The 26,463-nt window shown below is 39.2% G+C and overlaps 1 protein-coding gene across 2 annotated transcripts in view; it reads left to right on the forward strand.

Moving 5' to 3' along the window:
* Positions 1-26,463, forward strand: part of Tpk1 (thiamin pyrophosphokinase 1) — a 297,093-nt gene that overhangs the window by 26,489 nt on the left and 244,141 nt on the right. The gene's annotated exons all lie outside the window — the stretch shown is intronic.

Below are 26,463 nucleotides of genomic sequence, written 5' to 3' on the forward strand. Positions count from 1 at the left end.
TTACAGTAGCTTTCAAAGATTTTTACTTTTTTTCCTGAGACTTTTTTCTATAATGTATAGAAATAAATGCTGTAGTCTGAGCAGGAATTGGGATGTGTGTGTGTGTGTGTGTGTGTGCGCGTGTGTATTACATACACTTTTGAAGGTCAAAGGACAGCTTGCGGTTCTCTCCTTCCATTCTGTAGGTCCTGGGCATTGACCTCAGGTTGTTAGGCTTCACCTGTCATGGTACCTGCTGTGCTATTTTTCTGAACCAGTATGACTCTTTATGAAACTAAAATTGGCATCTCAAACAACAAATTTTAAAATCAAATCTAATACAATACCATCAAAAGATGTACTAATTTCATACTTGCCAAAGACTGACAGTAGAAAAATATTAAAAGTCCTATTTTCTGTTCTTATACTGTTTTGGCTAAGAACAGAAAACTTTTTGTGAAGTAAAGTCACTGTGACTCATAGCATCCAGTAGCTTCAAATCTGAGCTTGGTAGTTCAGGCAGAAGTCGTTGATGTTGTGTTCTTGAATGGCAGAGGCCAGTATTGGATTCCTGTGGGCTACCTGATGTGAGAGCTGAGAACTGAACTTGGGTTCTCTGGAAGAGCAGGAAGCACTCTCAACCAGCTTTAGTGTATGGGAGAGCTTACGACATCTTCTTGAATGCTCCTACCTCGGCTCTTTTCAGTCAGCTAAGTAGGGAGGAGCATGAAGCAAGACTATCAGTCTTGGCATCATAACTAAAAACACCACTTTATTGAAAAAGAGGCTTATAATCTATTTATTGTAAAATAGAACAACCAAAGTAATGATTTATTAGATTTCTGCATACTCACAGAATTTATTGACACACAGGCAATAGCATATTGTTGGGTGTTCATCTGCTATAAGAATGTGTTTGATATACTTATGAACTGAAAGAATTTAGAAGTACCAGAAAATTAAAACTACAATGTACAAAAATGACTGCTTTATTGAGAACAGTAGAGATTAGCTTGTTAAAATGAGTCGTTTTTGTAAAATTTTAATTGGGTTTCAGTGAACCATGGGGCCATGGCACAGGAGCTAATAGAAGTCTTTTGTGTAAGTGTTGAAGTCAGGGTGTCCTAAGGCTGTTCTGGACCGTTTCAGGTAGCAGACATTTATTTGTTAATACAGAGCACTGTCCAGTCGCCTTATCCAGGGTGTTGTAGGAGAAATAGAAAGATACCAGATGTTTATCCCTTGGGGCCTTGGGTAGAGATGGCTTCAAAATTTAATATTTGTCAAAAAAATTAGTCTGTCCTCCCCATTTAAAAATATGTAGGGTCAGTGTTCTTATATTTGGCTTCTGATTGTCTGATAACTGTCACGTGTACAATGAACTATAGGCAAAATTGGAACAAGGATCACATCTGCATTGAACTGCATGTAGAATGAGTTTGCTAGCCAGTGTTTGATTGGCTTCTTACAGAGCTATTACCGTGTAATTGAATTTACAAGTTACAGAATAGTCCATCAACCTGGGAGCTCTCTTTCGTGGGAGGATTTGTGATAAATGAAGAATATCCTGTGTGCAGTCTGTAGTTTTTGGAGCTTTGTCTTTTTGATGGTATTTTTGTATATGCTTGTAGGTCACATCAAGTTTTAGTTCTTGTTCTTAAAGTAATATTAGTCATTTACTTTTAAACTTCCTTTTCAGGACAATAATTCTCTTCTTGACAAGAGGATAAAATTCAAGTGATGAATTTTCTATTTTGTACTTACTTGCAGTTGAATTTTATTTCTGTAAGAAAATTAGTGTGAGCTTGGATGAGTTGTTCTGTAGAAGTCTCTACACATATTCCTTGGTGGCTGCCCAGTTGTCCTTCACCCTGCACCGAGTGGTTTTCTTTTCCCTTATTCTTCTCAGGATGTGTTCTCTTGATTGTAGCCATTGTGACTCCCTAGCCCGTGTTTATTGAAAATGAGTTTGGATGTCTTAATAAAATATCCCTTTCTGTTGATTTGTATGTTTTTGCGAAAAGGATATGCTGGCAGCTAACATTCACCTTGGGCTCTGGTGGAGTCCTGGTGGTAAATGTTCGGTCAGGGTTCTCCACATAGCCATTATTAGAGTTGTGCATTCTAGGAATCCCTCCTCCCATCAGCTAGTCCATTAACAGGATCTGAAAACTTAATATTGGACGCAAACCCTGGTGCACATTTTAGGGATTGTGGAAATATCACTTGGCATAGTTACTTAGCATATATTTCTATTATGCCCATTTTAAACAGTTTCATTTTATTTTTAAGTATGTGTGTATGAGCCCATGTAAGCAGAGGTAACTAAGGAGCCAGAGGCATTGCATCCCCTGAGGCTGGAGTTATAGGTGGTCGTGAGCTACCTTGACGTGGTTGCTGGGAACCAGAGGCCTCAGTGAAGGCGGTCTGTTCTCTATAGCCTAAATAATCTTTTCCAGCCAAAAATAGTACTTTATTTTTGAATGAAGGTATCGAGTTATATCTGTTAGGACTAACTTCACAAGCTAGTTGTGACAGAGATTGATTTTTTATTTAAAACTACATGGGTATATGTCTCGCATGTATGTCTGTGAGCCATGCGTGTAGAGTTCCTGTGGAGGTCATCCAATTCCCTGGGACTGGAATTACAGACAGTTGTGCGTCTCCATGTGAGTGCTGGGAAGTCAGGGCAATAACCTAAGGAAGGGGAGCAGAGGCCATGGAGGGGCAAGCTTACTGACTTGGCTGCTTGCCAACAGGATAATCTCTGGAAGAGCAGCTGGTCCTCTAACTGCTGAGTCATATCTCCAGTCCCCTGTTATTAAAGCTGCATGAACTGCTAACTACTATTTTCTAAATTGTGTATTTTGTATTTGTTTACTTGTAGATTTGGGTTCTTAGGTTTTAGTTATTTTTCTTATAAAGAGCATAGAGCTGTGTACTGATTAGTTTTATGTTAATTTAACATACCTTAGAGTCATTGGGAAGAAAGAACCTTAGTTGAAAAAAATGCCCTCAACAGATTGTCCTGTTGGCAAGCCCTGTGGCAGGTCTTCCTGACTGATGAGTAGTGGAGTCAAGCCCAGCCAACTGTGGACAGTGTCATCTCTAGGCTGTGGTCCTGGGTGCCCTTGAAGTCATGAAAGCTTGCTCCTCCATGCCCTCCACTCCAGTTCCTTGGATTCTTGCCCTGACTTTCTTCAGTGATAGACAGTTACCTGGAAACGTAATATAAAAGGAAGCCCTTCCTTCCTAAGTCATTTTTGGCCATGGTGTTTTATCATAGCAGTAGAAATCCTAAGACAAGCTGAGTTAAAATTTTGGTCCTGTCCAACAGTTTTTAGCCCAAATATGTGTTTGTGTCAACATCCCCACATTCATGATACAGAAATGTTCCATCACCATAGGCTTCTGTGCTTCCCTTCATGGCCTTACATTCCCTTTTCTTTCACACCCATCTACTTTGTCCAGTCATCTGGCCAGTGAGTCTGTTGTTTTAAGTTCAGTGGTTTTGTCTGAATAGAACCACATACGGTCTGTGATTTGGGATTTCCTGTATTAATCCAGAATTCTCCCAGTTGTCTAGCGTATCAGTCGTTCTTTTTTTTCTTTTTAAATTGCTGAGGACGTACGGTAGGGATGTGCCAGTGTGACCAGTTGCCCCCTAGTGAACACTGGCTTGTTTCTAGTTTGGGATTTTTAGAAAAAAAATCTGCTGTGAATGTTGTGCACTCTTTTTGTGTGACTTTGTCTTCATTTCCCTGAGTGAGTGCCCAGAAGTATAGTTTCTGGGTTGTATGGTAGCTGCATGGTCAATTATTAATGGAACTGTCATATTTCTCTAGAGTGGCCATTCTCGGTGGTTAGTGCTTAGTTTCTTCCCACCATTTGAGATTGTTACCACATTTATTTTAAACATTCTGAAAGGTGTGTAATGATAATGTGGTTTTGATTAGAATTTCCTATTAACCAATGGTCTTTTTGTGTACTGATTCGTCACTGTTGTGTTCTCTAGGGAAATGTATGTTCGTGTTTCTGTCTTTTAGTTACTTGCTTTTTTACCACAGAATTCTGAAAGTTGATTTCTTTTTCCCTTTGTTAGGTATATAGCTTTGAGATGTCTTGTACAAGTCTACAGCTTGTCTTTCCATCCTCCTAAACATGAGAGTTATCTACAAGGAAAGTTTTAACTTTGTAAGGTCCAGCTTACCACATTGTCCTATGCAATATGCATTGGTTTTCTACCTTGATGGGTTTTATAATAAATTTAGTTTTTTAATTTTAATTTTTTTACATAATTTCTCTATTTTCCTCTTTTCCCTGTAACCTATCCCATGTACCCGTTCTTTGGAATTCATAGCCTCTGTCCTTTAATCCTTTAATTGTTGTTAAAGACGCGCGTGTGCGTACACAAACACACACACACACACACACACACACACACACACAACTCGCATACCCTGAAGATATAAATACAGTTTACTCAATCTGTATGCCACTTGTATGTATATGATTTCAGGGTTGATCACTTGGTATTTTGCTTTCACCTGGGCTGATGTCTACTCTCAGCATTCCTTGATTGTGTATGTAGTTTGTTGTCTGGCCAAAGGCTTACTTGGTTAGCTCTGAGGTTACCAAAGTCTTTTTTCTCCTTCCTGTCGAAGGCGTTCTTTGTTGACAGAACTTTGTTTTGACATCTTTCATTTTCTCTTTTACTTCTGAGCTTATATACCTCTATTTCTTTTATTCTTATTATTTTTCTATGTATATTCTTTTCACTGTTACATAGTTTCCTAGTTGTATGTTGGACTTGAACTATAAAGTTAATCATCATATAACTGGTATAAAACAAAATACTTATGATAGTCAGCCTGTAGAGAAGAAACACTTGTTTTGGTTTGCAATTATGAAAGTTTCTGCCTGTTGTCTGTTGGCATTTGAGGTGAGCATTGCCTACTTTAGTGAGGCAGGGATTCTGAGTGGGAGTGTATGGTAGAGCAATGTGCTCAGGATTAAGGGGAAAAAGGAGACGGCTCAGGGGTCTAGAAGACTCTTCAAAGAACTCAGATAACTGGGAGCCTTCCACCTAGTACCTCTCTTACTGTTTCTTTTATCTCTGCGTATCACCATATAAGAAGATTTTTTAAATGTGTGGGCTTCAAATAGACATCTAGCCAAACCACAGTATTCTCTCCACCTGTCTAAGTGAAGCGCTCGAGGAGTTATCTCCCTTCTCCCACGGTTGAGATTCACAGCTGGTAGGAGGATCTGTGGTTCTGCTTCCTGATGGTGTTTGAAAAACCAAAAACTGCACAAATTAAATTTAGTAATTTGAGGTTAAAAGTGATTCATGAATTAAGTAGGACTATTATCAGAGGACACAGCCCAGAAACTAAGAGCAGACAGTATTTACAGATGGCAGAAACAGTAACAGAGAAACACCAAGGTAGTCTAATGATTTTGGTTGCAGTTTATTTGCATTTGTGTTAATTTAACCCTGCTAAACTTAATTTAGATCTGGGCAAGATACAGGAAGGTTACCATGGCACAGAATTCTACTAGAAGGTATTCACTTATTGAGAAGGGTAACAAACTTTGTTCAAGTGGATATGTCTACCTGTGTTCTTCTTCTCTAAGAAGACTGGATGCTGTGATATTAGTGGAGAATAGTTCATAGGTATGGCCAGCAGTCTGCTGTGAAGCTCCTGAGATGTTTTAGGTAATCTTCTATGGGCACTGTGTTTGGACCTCTGGAGAGAGAGAGGTGGCAGGTCCTGGTTGGTGCTGGAGGACAGAACTACATGCTATGCTGAGGCTCGGAGGATAAGTACATTTTAAGGAGGAAGATGAGCTCTTTGCTTCTACAGTGTCCTTCTAGTACCTTCTGGCAGTATGTCATGTTGGGAGCTTACTAGGGAAATCTGAATACATTGTTTTGTTATTATGGAGTATTGTGGAAGAGGGAATTTAGAATTAACAGCCAAAGCATAGAAAGTCGACAGAAGATCCCAGTCCTGAGAGATCTGGGCAGCTTTGGAGCGCACCACTTTGCGGACTGTAGCATGCAGCTAGACACTACTAACAGAATGTAGAATGTGACATTCACAACTTAGTTCCTTCAGTAAGCAACCTGCAAATAACACAATAAAAAGAAATGAGGTGAAACCTACATAAAGAGTCTGAAGAGGCATGTGTGAATGTCTGAGCCTTACTTGAATTAAGTAATCATAAGAATTTTTTTCTTTGCCAACAGAGGACATTTATAAACAGTGGGTATTAGATATGGAAGAGTCACTTAAATTTCTGGAAGTGATAATGATAATGTGATATCTCTATATAGGTATAAATGTTGATAGACTTTAAAGAACTCTAAGATACATGTTGAAATAGTTACATATTAAAGATTGTAATTTCTAGGATTTATCTCAATAATGTTTTGGTAACATTTATATATTTAAAGAAACCTCATCGAGTAAGGCTTTTTTTTCAGATCATGAAAATTATGAAGTAGCCTCTATCTTAGCGGTGTACAGAAATTATCAATCATGCACAATGGCCTGTCTGTAAAATAATGTAATTGTGAATGATGTTGTTTAGTTTTGTTTATGCAGAGCTGTTAGGAATTTATGGTGGTGATAACTGGCGTTTACTGAGACATATTCTGTGACTCCACTCATATGCACATATTTTGACTTGGTAGTTTATGATGTGAACACAAGTGTCTTGTGCTTTATGGAGTGGTTGATATTGTCTCATAGCAGAAAAGCAAATGTGCTGTGAGGTTCAGCAGTCTTTCCGGCATAGATATATGTTTTCTCTTCACAAGTCTGAATATGTATTCCTCTGACATGTTTACTGTATCTGTAAACCATGATATTCTTATACAGTGCAGAAATGTGACTTCTCAAATATTTATCTTATACAGATGCAGTATTTATAACATAAACTGGAGGCATAGATCCTAAGAAATGCTCATGTTCCACATCGACATGGGAGACTGTCAATTAGTGTTCTTAGTAATTCTTACAGTGTCTAACAACAGTCTTTCTCGGATAATTTTCTGTTCTCCCGAAGCTCTGCATTCATTTACTCTTGTTCAAATTTATACTCTTGCTCATGGAACATAGTAAAAATTTAAAAAGTTCAAAATGACTTGACAAAGGTAAAACTGGATATTTAATAGGTATTTATAATAGTTGTGGGTGAGGGTGGCTGAGTAGATGAAAAGTAGAGTATATTGTTTATTAGCGATTTTCCTTGATGAGCTGCCTAAACATGTGATTTTTGTCAGATGGTATTTGAAGAACACTCCCAAAAAAGGGGGCTTATCTGCCTTATTCTGATGTATTTATCCTTTTTAAAGAGGTTTCACTAAAAGGTTTCATAGAGGTCAGTCTTCTGCCTAAGAGTATATTGTGTGTGTGTGTGTGTGTGTGTGTGTGTGTGTGTGTGTGTCTGTGTGTGTGTGTGTCTGTGTGTTTATGAATGTATGTGTGTGGTTTGTGTGTGTGTGTGTTGTGATGCTATGTATTTTCAGAAGTATGGGTGAATTTAACAGTACACGCAAGGTAACAGTTGGCCAGCCAAGGTTCATGGCTGTTGGTAAAGGGTCTGAGACACCTGGATCACAGATGGGTCACTTTATTACTGCAGTAGCAGTAGCCAGAGGGTAAACATCTGGACCTGTTTTTTAAGATGTATTCTCCTGAGGAATGAGGTGAAGAGGGTCACATGACACCTTTGGGAAATATGAAAGAAACCCAGAGCTTATGAGTCTCAAATTTTATAGTGAGAGGTTCCCACTCGGAACATATCATTTTAAGGGGCTTTTACTCAGGTATGACACTTGTAACTTACAAAGGTCCTTACAAAGATGATCTTCAACCCCAACTGCAGACACCTTACAAGATGTGCAGAGAAAGACCAGAGACTCTTGGAAAACTAAATCCCAGCAACACCAACATTTGTGTCTGTACTGACTGTTGTGGTTCCTGATGAATTCTCACGTGAACACCCGGCTCTAGCGACCACACTGGTTAATCAGATGACAAGAGAGTCTATTCTAATTATTCAGTTTTTCTCAAAAAATACTTAAAGTTACTATCAGAAATATTCTTTTTTTCTTTCTTACTTTTTTTTTTTCATTAACTTGTACTTCTTATACATTTCAGGTTTCAAACATCCCCCTCCCCCCTCCCCTTCCTTATGGGTGTTCCCCTCCCAACCCTCCCCCCCATTGCTGCCCTCCCCCCAACAGTCTAGTTCACTGGGGGTTCAGTCTTAGCAGGACCCAGGGCTTCCCCTTCCACTGGTGCTCTTACTAGGATATTCATTGCTACCTAAAGGTCAGAGTCCAGGGTCAAAATATAGTCTTTTAGGTAGTGGCTTAGTCCCTGAGCTCTGGTTGTTGGCATTGTTGTAAGCTCTTCCAGTTCTTTCTCTGATTCCTTCAGCAGGGGTCCCTATTCTCAGTTCAGTGGTTTGCTGCTGGCATTAGCCTCTCTATTTGCTGTATTCTGGCTGGTCTCTCAGGAGCGATCTACATCCGGCTCCTGTCGGTCTGCACTTCTTTGCTTCATCCATCTTGTCTAATTGGGTGGCTGTATATATATGGACCACATGTGGGGCAGGCTCTGAATGGGTGTTCCTTCAGTCTCTGTTTTAATCTTTGTCTCTCTCTTCCCTGCCAAGGGTATTCTTGTTCTCCTTTTAAAGAAGGAGTGAAGACATTTTGATCATCCGTCTTGAGTTTCATTTGTTCTAGGCATCTAGGATAATTCAAGCATTTGGGCTAATAGCCACTTATCAATGAGTGCATACCATGTATGTCTTTCTGTGATCCGGGTTTAGCTCACTCAGGATGATATTTTCCAGTTCCAACCATTTGCCTCACAATTTCATAAAAGTTGTTTTTTTGATAACTGAGTAATATTCCATTGTGTAGATGTACCACATTTTTTTCTGTATCCATTCCTCTTTTTGAAGGGCATCTGGGTTCTTTCCAGCTTCTGGCTGTATAAATAAGGCTGCAATGAACATAGTGGAGCACGTGTCTTTTTTATATGTTGGGGCATCTTTTGGGTATATGCCCAAGAGAGGTATAGCTGGATCCTCAGGCAGTTCAATGTCCAATTTTCTGAGGATCCTCCAGACTGATTTCCAGAATGGTTGTACCAGTCTGCAATTCCACCAACAATGGAGGAGTGTTCCTCTTTCTCCACATCCTCGCCAGCATTTGCTGTCACCTGAGTTTTTGATCTTAGCCCTTCTCACTGGTGTGAGGTGAAATCTCAGGGTTGTTTTGATTTGCATTTCCCTGATGACTAAAGATGTTGAACATTTTTTTAGGTGTTTCTCAGCCATTCGGCATTCCTCAGCTGTGAATTCTTTGTTTAGCTCTGAACCCCATTTTTTAATAGGGTTATTTGTCTCCCTGCGGTCTAACTTCTTGAGTTCTTTGTATATTTTGGATATAAGGCCTCTATCTGTTGTAGGATTGGTAAAGATCTTTTCCCTATCTGTTGGTTGCCGTTTTGTCCTAACCACAGTGTCCTTTGCCTTACAGAAGCTTTGCAGTTTTATGAGATCCCATTTGTCGGTTCTTGATCTTAGAGCATAAGCCATTGGTGTTTTGTTCAAATTTTTTTTCCAGTGCCCATGTGTTCCAGATGCTTCCCTAGTTTTTCTTCTATTAGTTTGAGTGTGTCTGGTTTGATGTGGAGGTCCTTGATCCACTTGGACTTAAGCTTTGTACAGGGTGATAAGCATGGATCGATCTGCATTCTTCTACATGTTGACCTCCAGTTGGACCAGCACCATTTGCTGAAAATGCTATCTTTTTTCCATTGGATGGTTTTGGCTCCTTTGTCAAAAATCAAGTGACCATAGGTGTGTGGGTTCATTTCTGGGTCTTCAATTCTATTCCATTGGTCTATCTGTCTGTCTCTGTACCAATACCATGGAAATATTCTAAGCAGTAAGTAAAGGCCAGCTTGGGAAGGATGCTGGTGATACCAGAAAAGTTAGTGAACCTCAGGAAGAGGTGGTGAGACTGAGGCTGGCCAGATCTCTGGGATGGAGTGTTTTTCTGTGTTCTTTCAGAGACTGAATGGCTGCAGCAGCCCTGTGGACATGGGCTTGTGGAGGAGTTAAGGGATTAGTGAACCAGGAGCAGGCACCTGTAAAAGACTTCTAGAAACTGAGGGCTGCAACAGTCAGTGGTTTTTCTTTAAGTGTTGGAGTGGTAAAAATACTGTTTGTTGCCTTTTTGAATTTGTTTACTTTTTAGTTGATTCCTGGACAGGTTTGAACAAGAATGTCCCTTATAAGCTCTAGTATTTGAATACTTGGGCAGCTATATGATGGTACTGTTTGAATGTTTAAGAGGGACATATGTCAATGGGGTCAGAATTTCAAAGCAAAAATCCTCCTACTTCCAATTCTTACTCTTTGCCTTATGTTTGTGGTTCCAAGATGTGAGCACTCATTTCCCGACTCTTGCTACCATGCCTGCCCTGCTGCTGTACCTTCCTGTGAACTGTAAGCCAAAATGCCTGCCCTGCTGCTGTACCTTCCTGTGAAATGTAAGCCAAAATGCCTGCCCTGCTGCTGTACCTTCCTGTGAACTGTAAGCCAAAATACACTCTTCATTCTTCAAGACTTAATCATGGAGTTTTATCACAGCAATAAAAAGTAACTACTCTGGGTTGGGGATTTAGCTCAGTGGTAGAGCGCCTGCCTAGCAAGCGCAAGGCCCTGGGTTCGGTTCTCAGCTCTGGAAAAAAAAAAAAAAAAAAAAAAAGTAACTACTCACTCTCTGTGTAGTTCTTCTTGCTTTCTTTCCCATCATTCCTTTGCAACTATAATGCCCTTACTCTCTTAGAGTGCTTATTAGTCTGGCTCTCCCTCAGCCCCTGGATATCATCTTGAGGTGGTTGTTCTGCAGTTCCTCAGTATTTTTTAATATATTTGCATATATTTATATATCCATAGACCCTGGCTGACTTAACTCAGACTGGTATGGCTTTCCATTACATATTCCATTGTATATCCTTAAAAATTTTTCCGAAAATCCATCTTCACAAGTTCTTGCCACATGGTTAACATTAATACATTTTATAGGACATATGAATTTTTACTACTTACAGTGAAGTATTTGAGAAGCTCCCGTATCAAGATCCAGAATGTGATTCAGGTACCTAGTATTTCTCTATAATCTTTTAAAATAACTTGAAACATTGAACAAATCAATGTTACAATTAATTTTATTCACTATATTCTGAGTTATTCAAAACAGTTGGCAGTAGTTATACATTAAAGAATGGGAGTTATTTCACTCAATAGGTTAATACCAATTTTGCTAAAACAAAACAAAACAAACCCCAGGATTCATTCTTATAAATGTGCTACTTTACAATGAAGTCAGTTGTGTGTATGCTAGAAAATCAGTCTACCATTGAGTTTAACCTCAGCCTAAAAAATGACTTTAAAATACTAATAAAAGTTAAACAATATTATAAAATAATTTTGCAATCATGGAAAGTTCAGGTATTCAAATAATAAGATCTTTAAATTATTAAATTTTTACTCAAATTGCTCGTTATCTCCGAGATTCCTAAGAGAAGAAAAAGGTAACTTGCCTGCTATCTTTCTTAGTTCTTGGCTAGGACTCTTAGAACAAGAGACAGACAAGAGAAGAACAAGCAAAAATTTATTGACTTTTGTATCTTATGCATAGAAAAAACTCAAGGAAAGTAACTTGGGCTTAGCCATTAGGTTTATTTTTATCTTCTACCAAGTACAGTAGACTTTAGAGATAACTTTTATAGTAGAAAAAGGCCTTCGTCCTCTAAGAATGCAAATTGTGGGAAGGCAATGGCAAACTGATGTTGTACGAACAATTTAGTGAAGCTTTTAGCTTTATTTCTCGGGTTCCACTTTCAGGTTGATAAAGACCTGTGGTCATCTTGGATGTTTAGTGTACTGTCCATTCTCATTCAGAGTGAAGGAGAACATCCTTTCATATTTAGAAATCTGTGTCTTATTTGAGGAAACTGTAAGGAAACACTACAGAGAGTGTTTGAGGAATGTCTGTCTTCTAATGGCTAGCTCAAACCGTCCTTAGTCCATAGTGCAAGATTTGGAGTGGATAACATCCTTACATGTCTTTTCTGCATCTTTAAAGGTTCATAAGCAACATGTTGTATTGTTGGCACATCAGCATGGGCTGGTTATAAGAATCTTAATGTTTAAAATTTCATATATTTTATTGATTAAAAAGCATAATGTATTTTGATCATACTCCTTTACTTCTTTTTCCATCTTCATATTCTTGTTCTCTCTCTCTCTCTCTCTCTCTCTCTCTCTCTCTCTCTCTCAAAAATGAAGATGTATAAAGAGAAAAAAACGAGACAAGTGTGCTCTTGCATGCACATGGGACACACGCGTGCACACACACCTACTTCCGAGCATAGGCCTGTCTTGGAATGTGGTTGAAATATTCAATGTCACTTTATTGACTTCCCTCTCCTAGCAGACATCAGTTGTAAATAGCTTCTTGCCTAGTAGTGGGGCTTTGTGTCCCCTTCTTTTCTTCCTGCTGGGATTGTGTTGAGATTGACCTAGTGCAGATCTTATACAAAATGTCAGTCTCTGTGACTTTGTATGTACACCAGCCCTGTTGTGTGTGGAAGATACATTTTCTTGGAGTCATCTACAAATCTTGCTCTTAAGATCTTTCTGCTTTCACTTCCTCACAGACTCCTGAGCCTTGGAGGGAGGGGTTTGGTGAAGATATCCAATTTTGGACTAAGTGCTCAAAGGTCTTTCATTTTCTCCCCTGGCCAGTTGTGGGTCTCTGCTAATTTCATCCACTGCAGGAATCTTCTCTGATGTGGGTAGAGTGAAGTGCAGGTCTGTGGGTGTAGTGGTATGTCCATAGGAGTTATTTTGATACTCTTCTCCTTTAGCAGAATAATGATATTAGGTTTTCCCCTTGGTCCTTAAGCTACCCAGTCTCAGGCTCTTGGCTGCTTTTTCAGTGTCAGGCATGGTTTCGATCTCATGAAAGTGGGCCTTAAATTCAGTTCAGTCAAAAAGCAGTTGGTTTTTGCAAATCATGAGATTTGCTTAACTATTGCACTAGTATATCTTGCAGTCAGGTTGCTGATATGGGTCACAAGTTCATAGCTGGAAGACATTGGTGATTACATTTCTCCTCCAGAACCATGACATTACAGCACCACAAACATTTGTCTTCAGGGATAAAGCTTCTAGCTGGCCAATAGCTCAATTTCTGCATGTTCGATGACACAAGTAAGTGAATGTCTTCAGCAACAGAGTCTTACCTTACTCTCAGGTTGTGAGGGGTAGCCAATAGCTTGAAATGATTGAGTTTGTCTGTGGGACTCCTTTGACCAATGACTCAACATGATAACATGATGCATCCCACTTTTGATACTTAGGTTGGTTGTTGTTACTGTTTATTTGTTTTTTGGGTTTTTTTTTGTTTTTTTTTGTTTTTTTGTTTTTTTTTTCTTTTGGTAGCCTAAGATGTTTAGTTGAGGCATCGTCTTCTGAATTATTTGGTCACTGCATTTAAAGTCCTTTCATATATGTATATCATTTTAGGAATCTTCTAGAGTTTTCAATATGACTTTTCAAAAGGCTTTTAATATTAGTTGTCCCATCCCATCTCCCCTTTAGCCATCTCTCTCGTCCCCCCGTTTAAACCTTCTATTCTATTTTTCACTTTATCTCTATATGATACTATATCCTATTTCCCCTTTTTTAGAGAATTCCCTAGACTCTTTCTAGCTATACCTTTGTGGTGATTCAAAATAAACTGCACAGATCTAAAGTTTAAAAGCTAACATCCACATATAAGAGAAAACACATAGCATTTCTCTTTCGGAGTCTGGATCATCTTGTGTATGATGGTTATTTCTAGCATCATGCATTTACCTGAAATTTTCATTTTTCTTAATAGATGAATAATATTCCATTGTGAAAATGCACCACATTTTCATTATTAATTCATCACTTGATGAACACCCAGGCTCTTTCCAATTTCTGGTTATTATTAATAGAACAACAATGAATATGGATGAACAAGTGTCTCTGTACTGGGAATTAGAGTCTGTTGAGTATATGTCCAGGAATGGTATACCTAGGTCTCATGATGGGTCTATTTTCATCTTCTTTAGGAACCATTACACTGATTTCCGTAGTACCTATGCAAATTTACCCGCACCCTAGGAATAAATGAATGTTCCTCTTTCCTCACGTGAAGTCCCATTTTTTTAATTGTTGGTTTTATTGCCTGAGCTTTCACAACACCCTAGAAAGCCATTCCCGAGTCATTTAGTTCAAGTGAATTTTCTATTTTCTCTCATCAGATTCACAGTGTTCACTTACATTGAGGTCCTTGGTCATTATGGAGTTGAGTTTTGTACAGAATGATAGATTTGCATATATTTTTGTCTATTTATATGTAGCCATCGGTTTGACCAGCACCATTTGTTGAGTATGATGTTTTTTTTCTCCAGTATATATTTTAGGGTTTTTTTTTAAATCACATGTAAATGTGTGGAGTCTTCATTTCTGTTCCATTGATCAACTTGTCTGTTTCTTATGTCAATATTATTTTTATTACAATAGCAGTAAAACTTGAAATCTGGGATAAAGATACTATCAGGAGTACTTTTATTATTCAGGATTGTTTTTGGTGTCTGTGTGTTTGTTTGTGTTTATATATGTTTGTGTGTATACAATTACATCATCTGAAAATAAGGATACTTTGACTTTTCCATCCTCATTTGTGTCCCCTTGACCTCCTTCAACTCTCCTATTGTTCTAGCTCAGACCTCATACTACTATATGGAGGGAGTGGACATCAGTTTTGCTCCAAAGTTTAGTGAAAATGCTTTGTGTTTCTCTCTGCTTAGGATGATGTTGACCGTAGGTTTGTTATAAATTACCTCTATTATGTTGAAGTATGTCCCTTAATCCTAATCTTCTCAGTACTTTCAACATGAAAAAAGGCTGGATTTTTGTCTAGGGCCTTTTCAGCATCTAAAGAGATTTTTTCTGTGGTTTTTATCTTTTCTGTTTATGTGGTGGATTATGTCTGTTGATTTGTGTTTGTTAAACGATTTCTGCATCTCTGATATGAAGCCAACTTAATCAAGGTGGATAATATTTGTGATGAGTTCTTGGATTCCGTTCACAAGTATTTATTGAGAATCATTACATCTTATTTATAAGGGATGGTAGTCTAAAGATTTCATTTTGTGTTGGGTCGTTGTGTGGTTTTGGTAGTAGAGAAAAGTGGTCTTACTTTTATTGGGTGCCTGTTCAATTGCTTAGTTGTTCTTATCCCAACCTGATAGGTTATGGACCAGAAGGATAGATAATGATTGGTTTCAGTCTTGGGGTCAGTCTGGTACAGAATCTTAACTCATTCCATATCTGAAGTTCTTGTTGGAACTCTGGGTTTGAGACTCCTAGGAAATCCCATATTGGTTCAGTGGGTGTGGTGGGTGATAGGCTCTCAGGCAGGGGAAGGGGCAAGATTCTGGAGTTCTCTCAAGCAGAATTCACAAGTGAACTCTATGGTGGGTATCAGAAGCAGAACTAGGGGTATTCTGGCCATAGCCGTAGATAGCAGTGAGTGCAAAGGTGCTGACAGGCTTGGAGCAGGGGCTGAATTGGATTATGTTTTGGGGTCTATGTTGTTGCCAGCCAAGTGGACAAGCAGCCAGAGCTATAAAATGGTAGTCCAGATGGAGTGGGTGGGGTTGGTCCTGAGAATCTTTCATTTAGCTTTTCCACATATTTCTAAGAGAAATTTCACAGATGTCCTAAAATAGGACATCAGCCGAATTATGAAAGGGAAGCCTAGAGGCTGTGCAGAAAGACTTTGATAGGAAATAGTCTGGCTTTGTACAGCAGCTAGCTAATGTTACCTCAGGCAAGTAACTTTTCTTTTTAAGCCTTACTCTTCTCTGTGCTCAAATAGAAAATAATAATAGGATTCCCCTATGATTTGTAGGGGTCATATGCCTCTACAGTACTTCATTGTGTAAGTTTGTGTTTTTATTCTCGTGTTTACTGATGACTGACTGAACCTGTGCACTGCTCCAAGCACTAGGATACATCGGAGAATGGAGTTTCTCCTATTGAGTTTTCTTATTATGGTGTTACTTATTACTGGATACATAGTAATGTATGAGTAATTAATGTATAGCAAATAGTTTATGTAACAGTGGGCTACAGTGTAATAAAGCAGCAGTTTTTTTTTTTCTTGATTTGAGGCAACCAGTGAGGAAATGGTTCTAATTACATCCTCACTGGTCCCAGTCTTGTGGCTTCTCTTCATCAGCGCTCAGAGGGAATCGGTGCCTGGATAGATGATAGCTTACTGTGTTGGTACTTAGAATTCCAATGCTAATGTATAAGTCCTTGGGTTTTGTGTACTCCAGAGCAGACATAATTGTTTTCTTCAGACTTCATTCATAGTCTTATAAGAATTATAAGCTTGTTTTAGGGATTTATAATTTCAGAAGCTCTTATGCTGACTCATAATGTTCAAGTACATGAGCTGATAAACTAGAAGTTAAGAATTGCTTCATTTTGATATAAATTAAAGTACACCTTGACTTTACCTTAACAATAAGGCAAGACAGATTTAAAATGAAATAAATTATTTGAGTCTTTCATTGAAATGAGGGCAAGAAGTGGCTGGTGATCATTCCTAAAAGTGGATAAACTGTATTTTGCCGTGTGGTTAATGTCCTTCTCACTAAGTTTTTCTGCCACCTTTAAGCCTGTGAACAATTCAGTGTATTGGAGTGTGGGCGGGTGTATCCTTTCGCATACTGTACTTCCTCATTTGAGTACTCTCATCCTTAAAGACACTAAAATGAGCTTCCTGGGAGCGTTCTTCTGTGGAGGCCACGTGGTCCTCTCTGTGGTCTCATTAAAGGTGGCACATTGAGTGTGCTTGTGTTCAGTCTTTTACACACTGAAGCCATGTATTTCACTGGATCCAAAATATCAATCTTTATATCACCAGCCTTGTTATGACCTCACTGGGGAATGACGGCTTTCAAATGATAACATTCTTTGCTAATAGCTGATGTTTTAACAGGACACCTTTATCCACAAGCTTCAAATTATTTATAAACCTTACTACAACTCATAAATACTCATGATGCTGGTGTGGCCTAGTAGCATGCGTACCTTAAATATCAGCTGTAATTGCCTCTGTGGTCCCACTGATGTAAGTTGCCCCATTAGTTTTTGCAGCACAAGAAAAAATGGAACCTTAACTAAGCTGAAAATGCCAAGCACAATCTGAATGCATCAGGATACATTCTAGAGATGGTGAAATGTGCAAAAACTTTCATTTTCAAGTTGGTGAATAGAGTCACATCATGTCTTCTAATAACTCCGAGAAACCCTTTGAAGGCTCACTTTGTATATATTTTCCTTTTCTTCATATGTTTTTGGCAGATGTTGTACTAAGTAGTAATAGTACAAGTAGTCAGGTGATTACATGGAGAATATACCATAAAACAAAGAAGAGATATGTTGAAAAATAGTGAACCTTATTATTCATAAAAATTATAAGTGATTATTTCATTTTACTGAAAAAAATCTCCAGTGTCTCTGTGTGGTCCTGTGGTCCTTCTATTGGCCTTGGATCATTTCAGGTGTGTGTGGATGGAGGGATACTGATGACACAGAGTTTGGATGGAAGGCTTCCATATCCTGGCAACCAGTGGGAGTTTTTATAATTAACCTTCCCTGAAAGTCTTAAGAGTACTTTGCTCTTCTCCCTAGAGATCCAGTGTGTGACTTTATAAGAATGTCATGGACAGAAATAGAATTTAGTCTGTAGCTGACTCAGAACTGGACCATTTGATTCTCCAAGGGAAGAATTCCAAAATGAACCTGCCCTAACTTGCCATTCATCTTTCTTCCCTGTTTATCTTGCTACCTATTTTAAGGTTGATCCCATTCCTACACGGTGTAGTGTTGTTTATAGACAAGTTTGTAAAGGACAAAAGTCTTAAAGCCTAATTGGAAAAGGGTTGAGAATACAGTAAGATTAAGACAGTTTTGTTTTGGGCACTGGAAAAAATTTCCTGAACAAAACACCAATGGCTTATGCTCTAAGATCAAGAATCGACAAATGGGATCTCATAAAACTACAAAGCTTCTGTAAGGCAAAGGACACTGTGGTTAGGACAAAACGGCAACCAACAGATTGGGAAAAGATCTTTACCAATCCTACAACAGATAGAGGCCTTATATCCAAAATATACAAAGAACTCAAAAAGTTAGACCGCAGGGAGACAAATAACCCTATTAAAAAATGGGGTTCAGAGCTAAACAAAGAATTCACAGCTGAGGAATGCCGAATGGCTGAGAAACACCTAAAGAAATGTTCAACATCTTTAGTCATCAGGGAAATGCAAATCAAAACAACCCTGAGATTTCACCTCACACCAGTGAGAATGGCTAAGATCAAAAACTCAGGGGACAGCAAATGCTGGCGAGGATGTGGAGAAAGAGGAACACTCCTCCATTGTTGGTTGGATTGCAGACTGGTACAACCATTCTGGAAATCAGTCTGGAGGTTCCTCAGAAAATTGGACATTGAACTGCCTGAGGATCCAGCTATACCTCTCTTGGGCATATACCCACAAGATGCCCCAACATATAAAAAAGACACATGCTCCACTATGTTCATAGCAGCCTTATTTATAATAGCCAGAAGCTGGAAAGAACCCAGATGCCCTTCAACAGAGGAATGAATACAGAAAATGTGGTACATCTACACAATGGAATATTACTCAGCTATCAAAAACAATGCCTTTATGAAATTCATAGGCAAATGGTTGGAACTGGAAAATATCATCCTGAGTGAGGTAACCCGACCACAGAAAAACACACATGGTATGCACTCATTGATAAGTGGCTATTAGCCCAAATGCTTGAATTACCCTAGATGCCTAGAACACATGAAACTCAAGACGGATGATCAAAATGTGAATGCTTCACTACTAAAAAAAAAAGACAGTTTTGTTTGTTGCACATGCACATTTTTAGTTTTAGTTAGTGTTTTAGCAGGACAGTTAACAGCACCATGAAAAAGGGACATTTCACATTCATGTTAGAAAACAGTTCACCTTTTCCCAGGTCCTCGGCTGCTTTTGAAGACAACAGGAATTACCATATTACACTCTATATATGTCTAAAGGTTATAAAATGTTGACCGAGAAGTAACTCATTAACACAGATGAGGATCTAATGCAAGGGGAGCTTATAAGTTATTGTCCTCAGGTTTGGAACCTAACTAGGACTGTGCTGGGGAGAAAAATACATCTACAGAGGGTTTGCTTCCTCAGTGTTGCCAGAGCTCTTTATGCATTCAGTTAGCTCTCCATTATGATGGTCCAGGGTATTATAAGGTCAGAGATGTTAAAAATAATCCCCAAGTATCCCAAAGGCATATAGCTAATGAGCAACACGGCCTAGTCCTAAGTGATTGCAGACCCCGTGTTCATTTTTGTTTGTTTATGTTCAACACAGAGGTTTTTTTTCTTTGTTTGTTTGTGTATCCCAAGCTGTCCTGGAATTTACTTTATAGACCAGGCTAGTCTTGAATTTAGCAATCTGTGTAGCTCTAAATCAAGTATTGAGATCTAAGGTGGCACCTGGCCAGCCCCATGTGCACATTCAGTGAAGTGTTCTGAAGTTTATTCAAGACAGAAGAGAAACTGGGAATGAGCACGTGAGGTAAAGGTACCTAGTGTCCATAGAATGGTAGGCAGCTGCTGGAGTGGAGCTGGAGTAGTCTGGAAGCCTAATACCTGACATGGCCTGTCAAAGAGGACGTTCCATTCAGTGCTCAGCTCAGCTTTTGGTCTGTATTACTGATCAGCTACTGTGGGCCAGGCAGCCTGCTGGGCACTAGGAATGAGAAATGAGCACGTGCACTTGCATTTGAATGAATGCTAACTCTAATGATGCTGGTGATTTTCGTTGTAATTTTCTGCTTTTGTTTCTTTGCTTATAAGATACTTTTAAAGCCAGTCTTTCTTTATGCAAACTTTCATACTTTTGAAATATCTTCAGTTTCAAGTGTTTAAATATATACACTTTGGTCTAATTATATTTGTGAATATTCATTTGGTAACTGGATCCTTGGGTAGTAGCATTGAGAGGTGAGCATTTGAGGAAATGTTTATGTTCTCATGGGGACGATGTCACTATAGAATGGCCTCCTAGAGTGGATTTGCCCCATTCGGCCATGTAATACAATGGTGATTATCTCTCACTTTTCTACCTCTCACCAGGGGAGAAGAGAGTAGCAGGGAGTCTGAGACACCAGATTCCGGATGCTGGCACCTTGCTCATATTCTTCCAGCCGCAGGTTAACTCAGAAACCTATTGTGACTGTGACATTAACAAAATACACTTTAGTTCTGGCCTTCCAGCGTTATGCATGTGATTCCTTGTATCATGAACCAGGTAATCAGAATTCTCCCACCACTCAGACTCCTGAATTTTTGCCTGCACAAATTCTTGTTTAGAGAAATTGGTCATGAAACACTATGATTTTATCTAGAAGTACTTTGAGCTCATAGTAATATGGGATGCAATTGATGCCAATTAAAGGACTGTTGGAAGTACTGTGACACTATAACTACTCATTGTTTCTTTTCCCTTTTCTCTCAAACTGAATGTCTCAATTGCTGTATTTCCAACTTTGCTTCATTTGATCATATTTTAATTATAAATGTCGAAATGACTTTTGAGTAAAATAATTTTTAAGAAATACTTTAAATGAAAGACACATTCTCTATTCAATAAGTACTTGTTTTCCGTGGTGTTGTGTAACCCTAGAAGCTTTGGAGGCTATCTATCTGCTAAATTGTCCTCACTAAAGCTTAACAACACCAAATAGAATGCCGAGAAAAAGAACTGTCTTCTGATTCATGAGTCTGGTTTGCCTATCTTTTTTCTACTGTTTGTGAATGGGAGTATGTGTGCGTGTGTGTGTGTGTGTGTGTGTGTGTGTGTGTGTGTGTGTGTGTGTGTGTGTGTGTGGTTAGAAATGGTTGGGACCATAGGAGGGCTATCTCTGTGCTTGGTTAATAAGCACATTCTAAACTCATATAGCTTTTGTCTTTAGGAAATCTTCAGAACTGATTTTTCAAGTATGAAGAATATTTTGGACCCAGCTGTCAACACATCAAAACTGATGTGATGGGCCATAATTTCTTAGGACTTTATGATGAACCCTTAGGGTTATGGCATTTTGTCCACAGTTTTCTGGAGAATGATTGATTTTCTTGATTGACAGGAAACATGGTTTATTACGGTTGAGGTTATTGAGGCAAGGGACCATTGATGGAGTTTTGAATTCTATCAGCACTTCAAGAGATGCCAGTATGCTTACATGAAGAGTTAAGCCTCATTCATTTCAGTTATACAGTGAAATATTTACTGGAAACAAGAATTTACTAGTCATTTCAAAAGTAAAAAAGAAATTATTCCTTAGGTAGCCTTCTACTTACTGTCTGTCTGTCTGTCTGTCTGTCTGTCTATCTATCTATCTATCTATCTATCTATCTATCTATCTATCTATCTATCTATCTATCTATTCATTCATTCCAGATTTTATTTCTCTCCTGGTTCAGTCTCCCTTCCTGACAGTTCCACATTCCATACCTCCTCTCCACCGCCCCACCCCCAGTCTCCATAAGAATGTCCACACTCCACCCACGCCACCAGACCTCTAAACATCCTGGGGCCTCCAGTCTCTTGAGGGTTAGGTGCATCTTCTCTGACTGAACCCAGACCCAGGAGTCCTCTGCTGTATATGTGTTGAAGGCCTCATTTCAGCTGGTGTATGCTGCCTGGTTGGTGATCCAGTGTCTGAGAGATCTCGGGGGTCCAGGTTAATTGAGACTGCTGGTCCTCCTACAGGGTCGCTCTCCTCCTCAGCTTCCTCTAGCTTTTCCCTTATGCAATCAGAGGAGTCAGCAGCTCCTGTTCATTGGTTGGGTGCACATATCTGCATCTGATTTTCAGCTGCTTGTTGGGTCTTTTGGAGGGCAGTCATGATAGGTCCTGTTTTGTGAATGCCTTGTAGCCTCAGTAATGGTGTCAGGTCTGGGGCCTCCCCTTGTGTGGGATCCCACTTTGAGCCTGTCGCTGGACCTGCTTTTCCTCAGGCTCTTCTTCATTTCCATCCATGCATTTCTTTCAGATAGGAAGAATTATGAGTCTGTGACATGGCAAACCCCATCCTCACTTGTGTTCTGTCTTTCTGTTGGAGGTGGGTTTAGTAAGTTCCCTCTCCCCACTGTAGGTCATTTCATCTAGGGTCTCCCACTTTGAGTCCTGAGGATCTCTCACTTCCCATGTCTCTGAGTACATTCTAGAGCGTCATCCCAACCTCCTTCCTTCTGAACTCGCCTGTTTCCATTCTTTCTGCTGGCCCTCAGGGCTTCTGTCCATTTCCCCTACCCAATACCAGATCATGTTTTCCTCTTTGCTCACCCCATATCCTTTCCGTCACCTGTCCCTCCCTCCCTCCCCTCAGACCCAAAAGGACATGCATGGTATGTTCTCACTAATAAGTGGATATTAGCCAAAAAAAAAAAAAAAAAAAAAAAGTATACCCAAGATACAGTCCACAGAACTCAAAAAGGCCAACAAGCTGAAGGGGCCAAGTGAGGACACCTCAGTCCCACTTGGAAGGGAGAAGAAAGCAGCCCCAGGGGTTGGGGTGGGAAGCCTTCTACTTTCATACAAGAAGATCCAGTACTTTGCCAGCTTATGCCCTCTTCATCCTGCTTCCTACACAGCAGAATCTTACTAGTCATAACATGTTACATACATTCATAGCCTATATGGATTCTTGGGAAAATGTATTCATTTGTTTCGTCTGTAGTGGCATTCAGTTTACAGTAGCTAAACACGGTCAGGGTAATTTCTGTTGCATCATGGGAGATAATGCTTTCAAATGGAAATTGATTTAAACCTTTTCAGATCTGTTTACACTTTCAACCTGAACACTGAGTGATAATAACCAGCTATATGGCCAGATTTATGGGACCGAATGCATGTTATATGGATTCCTGGATTTCTTAAGTAGGTGTTAAAGATAAACATATATTTAGCTTAAAAAGTCAATGTGTTCTCAATGGAAATATCTCCTAGCTGTTACTGAATAGCTGCTCTTCTGTGCCTTATCTCTGGCTCTGTTAGATAGTTGTGAGATGTAGTGAGGAGAGCACCACTTAGCTGTGTGAAAGCAGGGTGAGTGCTCATCGCTCTTTCCTGGTATCCTCTAGAAACATTTTATGCACTATTCATTTAATTGGGCTGCTCAGGACTGCAGGATGTAGACAAAACTATTGCTTTTAGAAGGAAGAACTTTTATTCTTTAAGGAATTATATTAGGGAAGCAGCCAAAGGACAGAATATGGACAAATTGGACAGAGTCATTACTTATTCAAGAAAGTATCTGGAACTAATTTATTAATGTGGGTGTAAAGTCTATGTGGGAAGCGCTACTCATCAGATATTGAGTGTTTAATGCTTATATATCCTTGTTCTAGGTAATGGTTCAGCAGCCTGTGTTCTGGCATAGGCAACCTTTATAAAAACAGTGAGTGAATATTTTGTGGATGAATTTATTAGGAAGAACAAGGCAGGTTCAGAGTGCAGGCAAATGTGTGGTAGTTATTAGCATTTTAAATAGATGGAACAAGAGCCTTCTTGGTGACTCATGTACAGGACTGTAGGGATAGCATGAATGACAAAGTAGGATCCACCCGTTACCTACTCTGCTCTGAGACTGAGATGTCTTGGGCAAGGTGAAACGGAATTGTTAGCTATTGGACTTTATAATGCATGGCCACTCTTGGCTTTGGCAATGGCTGTTTCAGATGTTGGGAGATAAACATCTTTTTAAAATTACTTTTGCTGAGGACTTTGCATTCGGGTGGCTGCTGGAAGTGAGAGAGCATAGAGTGACTATCATTATTATCAATACCAAGGCACCTTAGGAATGGAAGGGTAACTATTTTTATTATGTAAGGGGAGCACACCATCACTTCACTCTTGGGGGAGGGCAGGTAAGATATTTCCAGAAGTGTTTATACTGCTCTTTGTTATTTTTCTTTTATTTGATCTGTCAATTCTTCATAGTCTATTAGTAATTCAATTATTTAATAGACTTTTGTATAGAATATTAGTTCAGAGCTTTTTCATAGTTATGCTTCATCTACATGTAATTTAATTTTCTCAGACAACAGGTCTTAAGAACAATTAAGCTACTTCTACCCACTACTTAAGGAAGCAGCACTGTGAGGTGGGGGAAAGAGGGCAGTCTTACTGGGACAGTTATAAAGAGACAGATTGGAGAGAGAGAGAGAGAGAGAGAGAGAGAGAGAGAGAGAGAGAGAGAGAGAGAGAGAGAGAGACAGAGAGAGAGAGAGAGAGACAGAGAGAGAGAGAGAGAGACAGAGAGAGACAGAGACACAGAGAGAGAGAGAGAGAACGAGAACAAGGCCGACACAGGTGGAGACAGAGTAAGCAGGAGAATGAGAAGGAGCCAGGTTACAACATATTGCCAAAGTTAGTGTGAGGCCAAGAAGAACAATTCAGTCAGAATCTGAAGGACGCCAGTCCGAATAAATTAGCTTGGAGAGGAGCTTGGAGAACAGCTGAGCTGAGCAGCCCAGCCAGAAGCGAGAAAAGAGCTAGAAAGGGTGAGCTTATTCAGCAGAATGTCTGAGGTTGAAAACATTCTAGACTTAGATAAGGTTGTATGGAGGACAGAAGCTTCTAGGGCTAGGCCTGTTAGCAAACAGAGATGACAAATACATCAGGCGAATAAAATATACTTTTCTGCCCGTATCCCTCCCTCCCTTCTCCTCTGACTATGTTTGTCTTCATCTGTCAGTATAATTTGATTGTTTGGTGTAAGCCTCAACAGTTTGATGCTATCACCTAAGTGGTTGATTTACCTTGCAGCTTCTTTGGTACCTGTCAACAAGATTATAATTAAAGTCTGCATTCTCATATATCTGCCTTTTTCAATTTTATGTGTATGCATATTTTGTTCACTGAGGTCATCAGAGTTAATGAACTTCCACATTGGTTCTGGGAAATGAACCCTGGTCCTCTGTAAGAGTAGCAAATGTTCCTCTTTGCTGAGCCTTCTCTCCAGCCCCATTGAGGACAGCTCTTTCAGTACTGGTCCACAATTGTTATCTTTGTTTTTGACTTTCTGACAGGTCTGTCTCATTAGGTGCCTCTGGCAAGCCTGGGTTTTACTCTGTAGACCAGACTACTGCCTTATCCTCCTGTCTCTGTGTGCTTAGTGCTGGAATTAAAGATATGTGCCACCACATTTGGTTGCACTTTAAGTATGTATATAAAATATTGAGGAAAACAGAAGTTAAAATAAAAGGTTGTAATAAGTATTATAAACCCTGTTATTGGGCCAGCAGATGGCTCCTGTGTAAGGGCACTTGTGGTCAAGTCCTGTGGTCTGAGTTAAATCCTAGGAATCTACATGCCAGAAGCATCCTGACTCCCTCAAATTATCCCCTGACCTCTGACTAGATACCATACCCAATATTATACATGAATGAATAGCTACTCAACTAAACAAATATAATTTTGAAGGAAATTGTTAAAATAAAGTGATGTCATTATTTGCAGTAGTTATGAGCCACCTTAATAGATGCTGGAAGAGTTCTTTGCAAAAGCAGTTAAGTGCTCTTAACCACTCAACATTTCAACTCATTCTCGGTTCCTCCCTTCCTAAGTACCTCAAATTCAATTTCAATGACATGTTAAATGTTACTGTTAAAATCTGTAATATTATTGTTAATTTTCTACATCATTAAGATATTTTCCAGTTTTTTACTTTAAAAGTTTTAAACTTCTTTTTTTGAGATTATAGTATAATTCCATTTTTCCTCCTTTCCCATCTTCTCTCTGAATCCTCCTATACCCTACAACTTTCTTTCAAATTCATGGCATCTGGTATCTGGCATTCTTCATATTGTTGAATGCAATCTTAATATTATCAGCATCTTCTTTCACATATAGCCTGTAAGCTTACTTTTCTTCGTATCCCCAGTGCATGCATGTAGTTAGTAATAAGATTTGTTGTGCATGATGACAGCCTTTCATTACCTTATCCTTTTCTGTTTCTAGTAGTGCAAAGGCTTACTACGTGGCTTTTATCATCAAGCAATCATTTGGTTTCTATATCTGAGGAGTGCTTGAAGTAAGCTGACAGATTCCTAACAGCCGCACTGCATTTTTGTTGCAGTATATACAGTTCACCATGGGAAGTTCAGAGGCGATTCATTTTTGAGTCCCATCTCAGCTTCAGAAACTTGTTTCTTCTTGAACTTGGCATGTTTTCCCTTACAAAACAAT

Source organism: Rattus rattus, chromosome 6 (assembly GCF_011064425.1).
Source record: "Rattus rattus isolate New Zealand chromosome 6, Rrattus_CSIRO_v1, whole genome shotgun sequence".
NCBI lineage: Eukaryota > Metazoa > Chordata > Mammalia > Rodentia > Muridae > Rattus > Rattus rattus.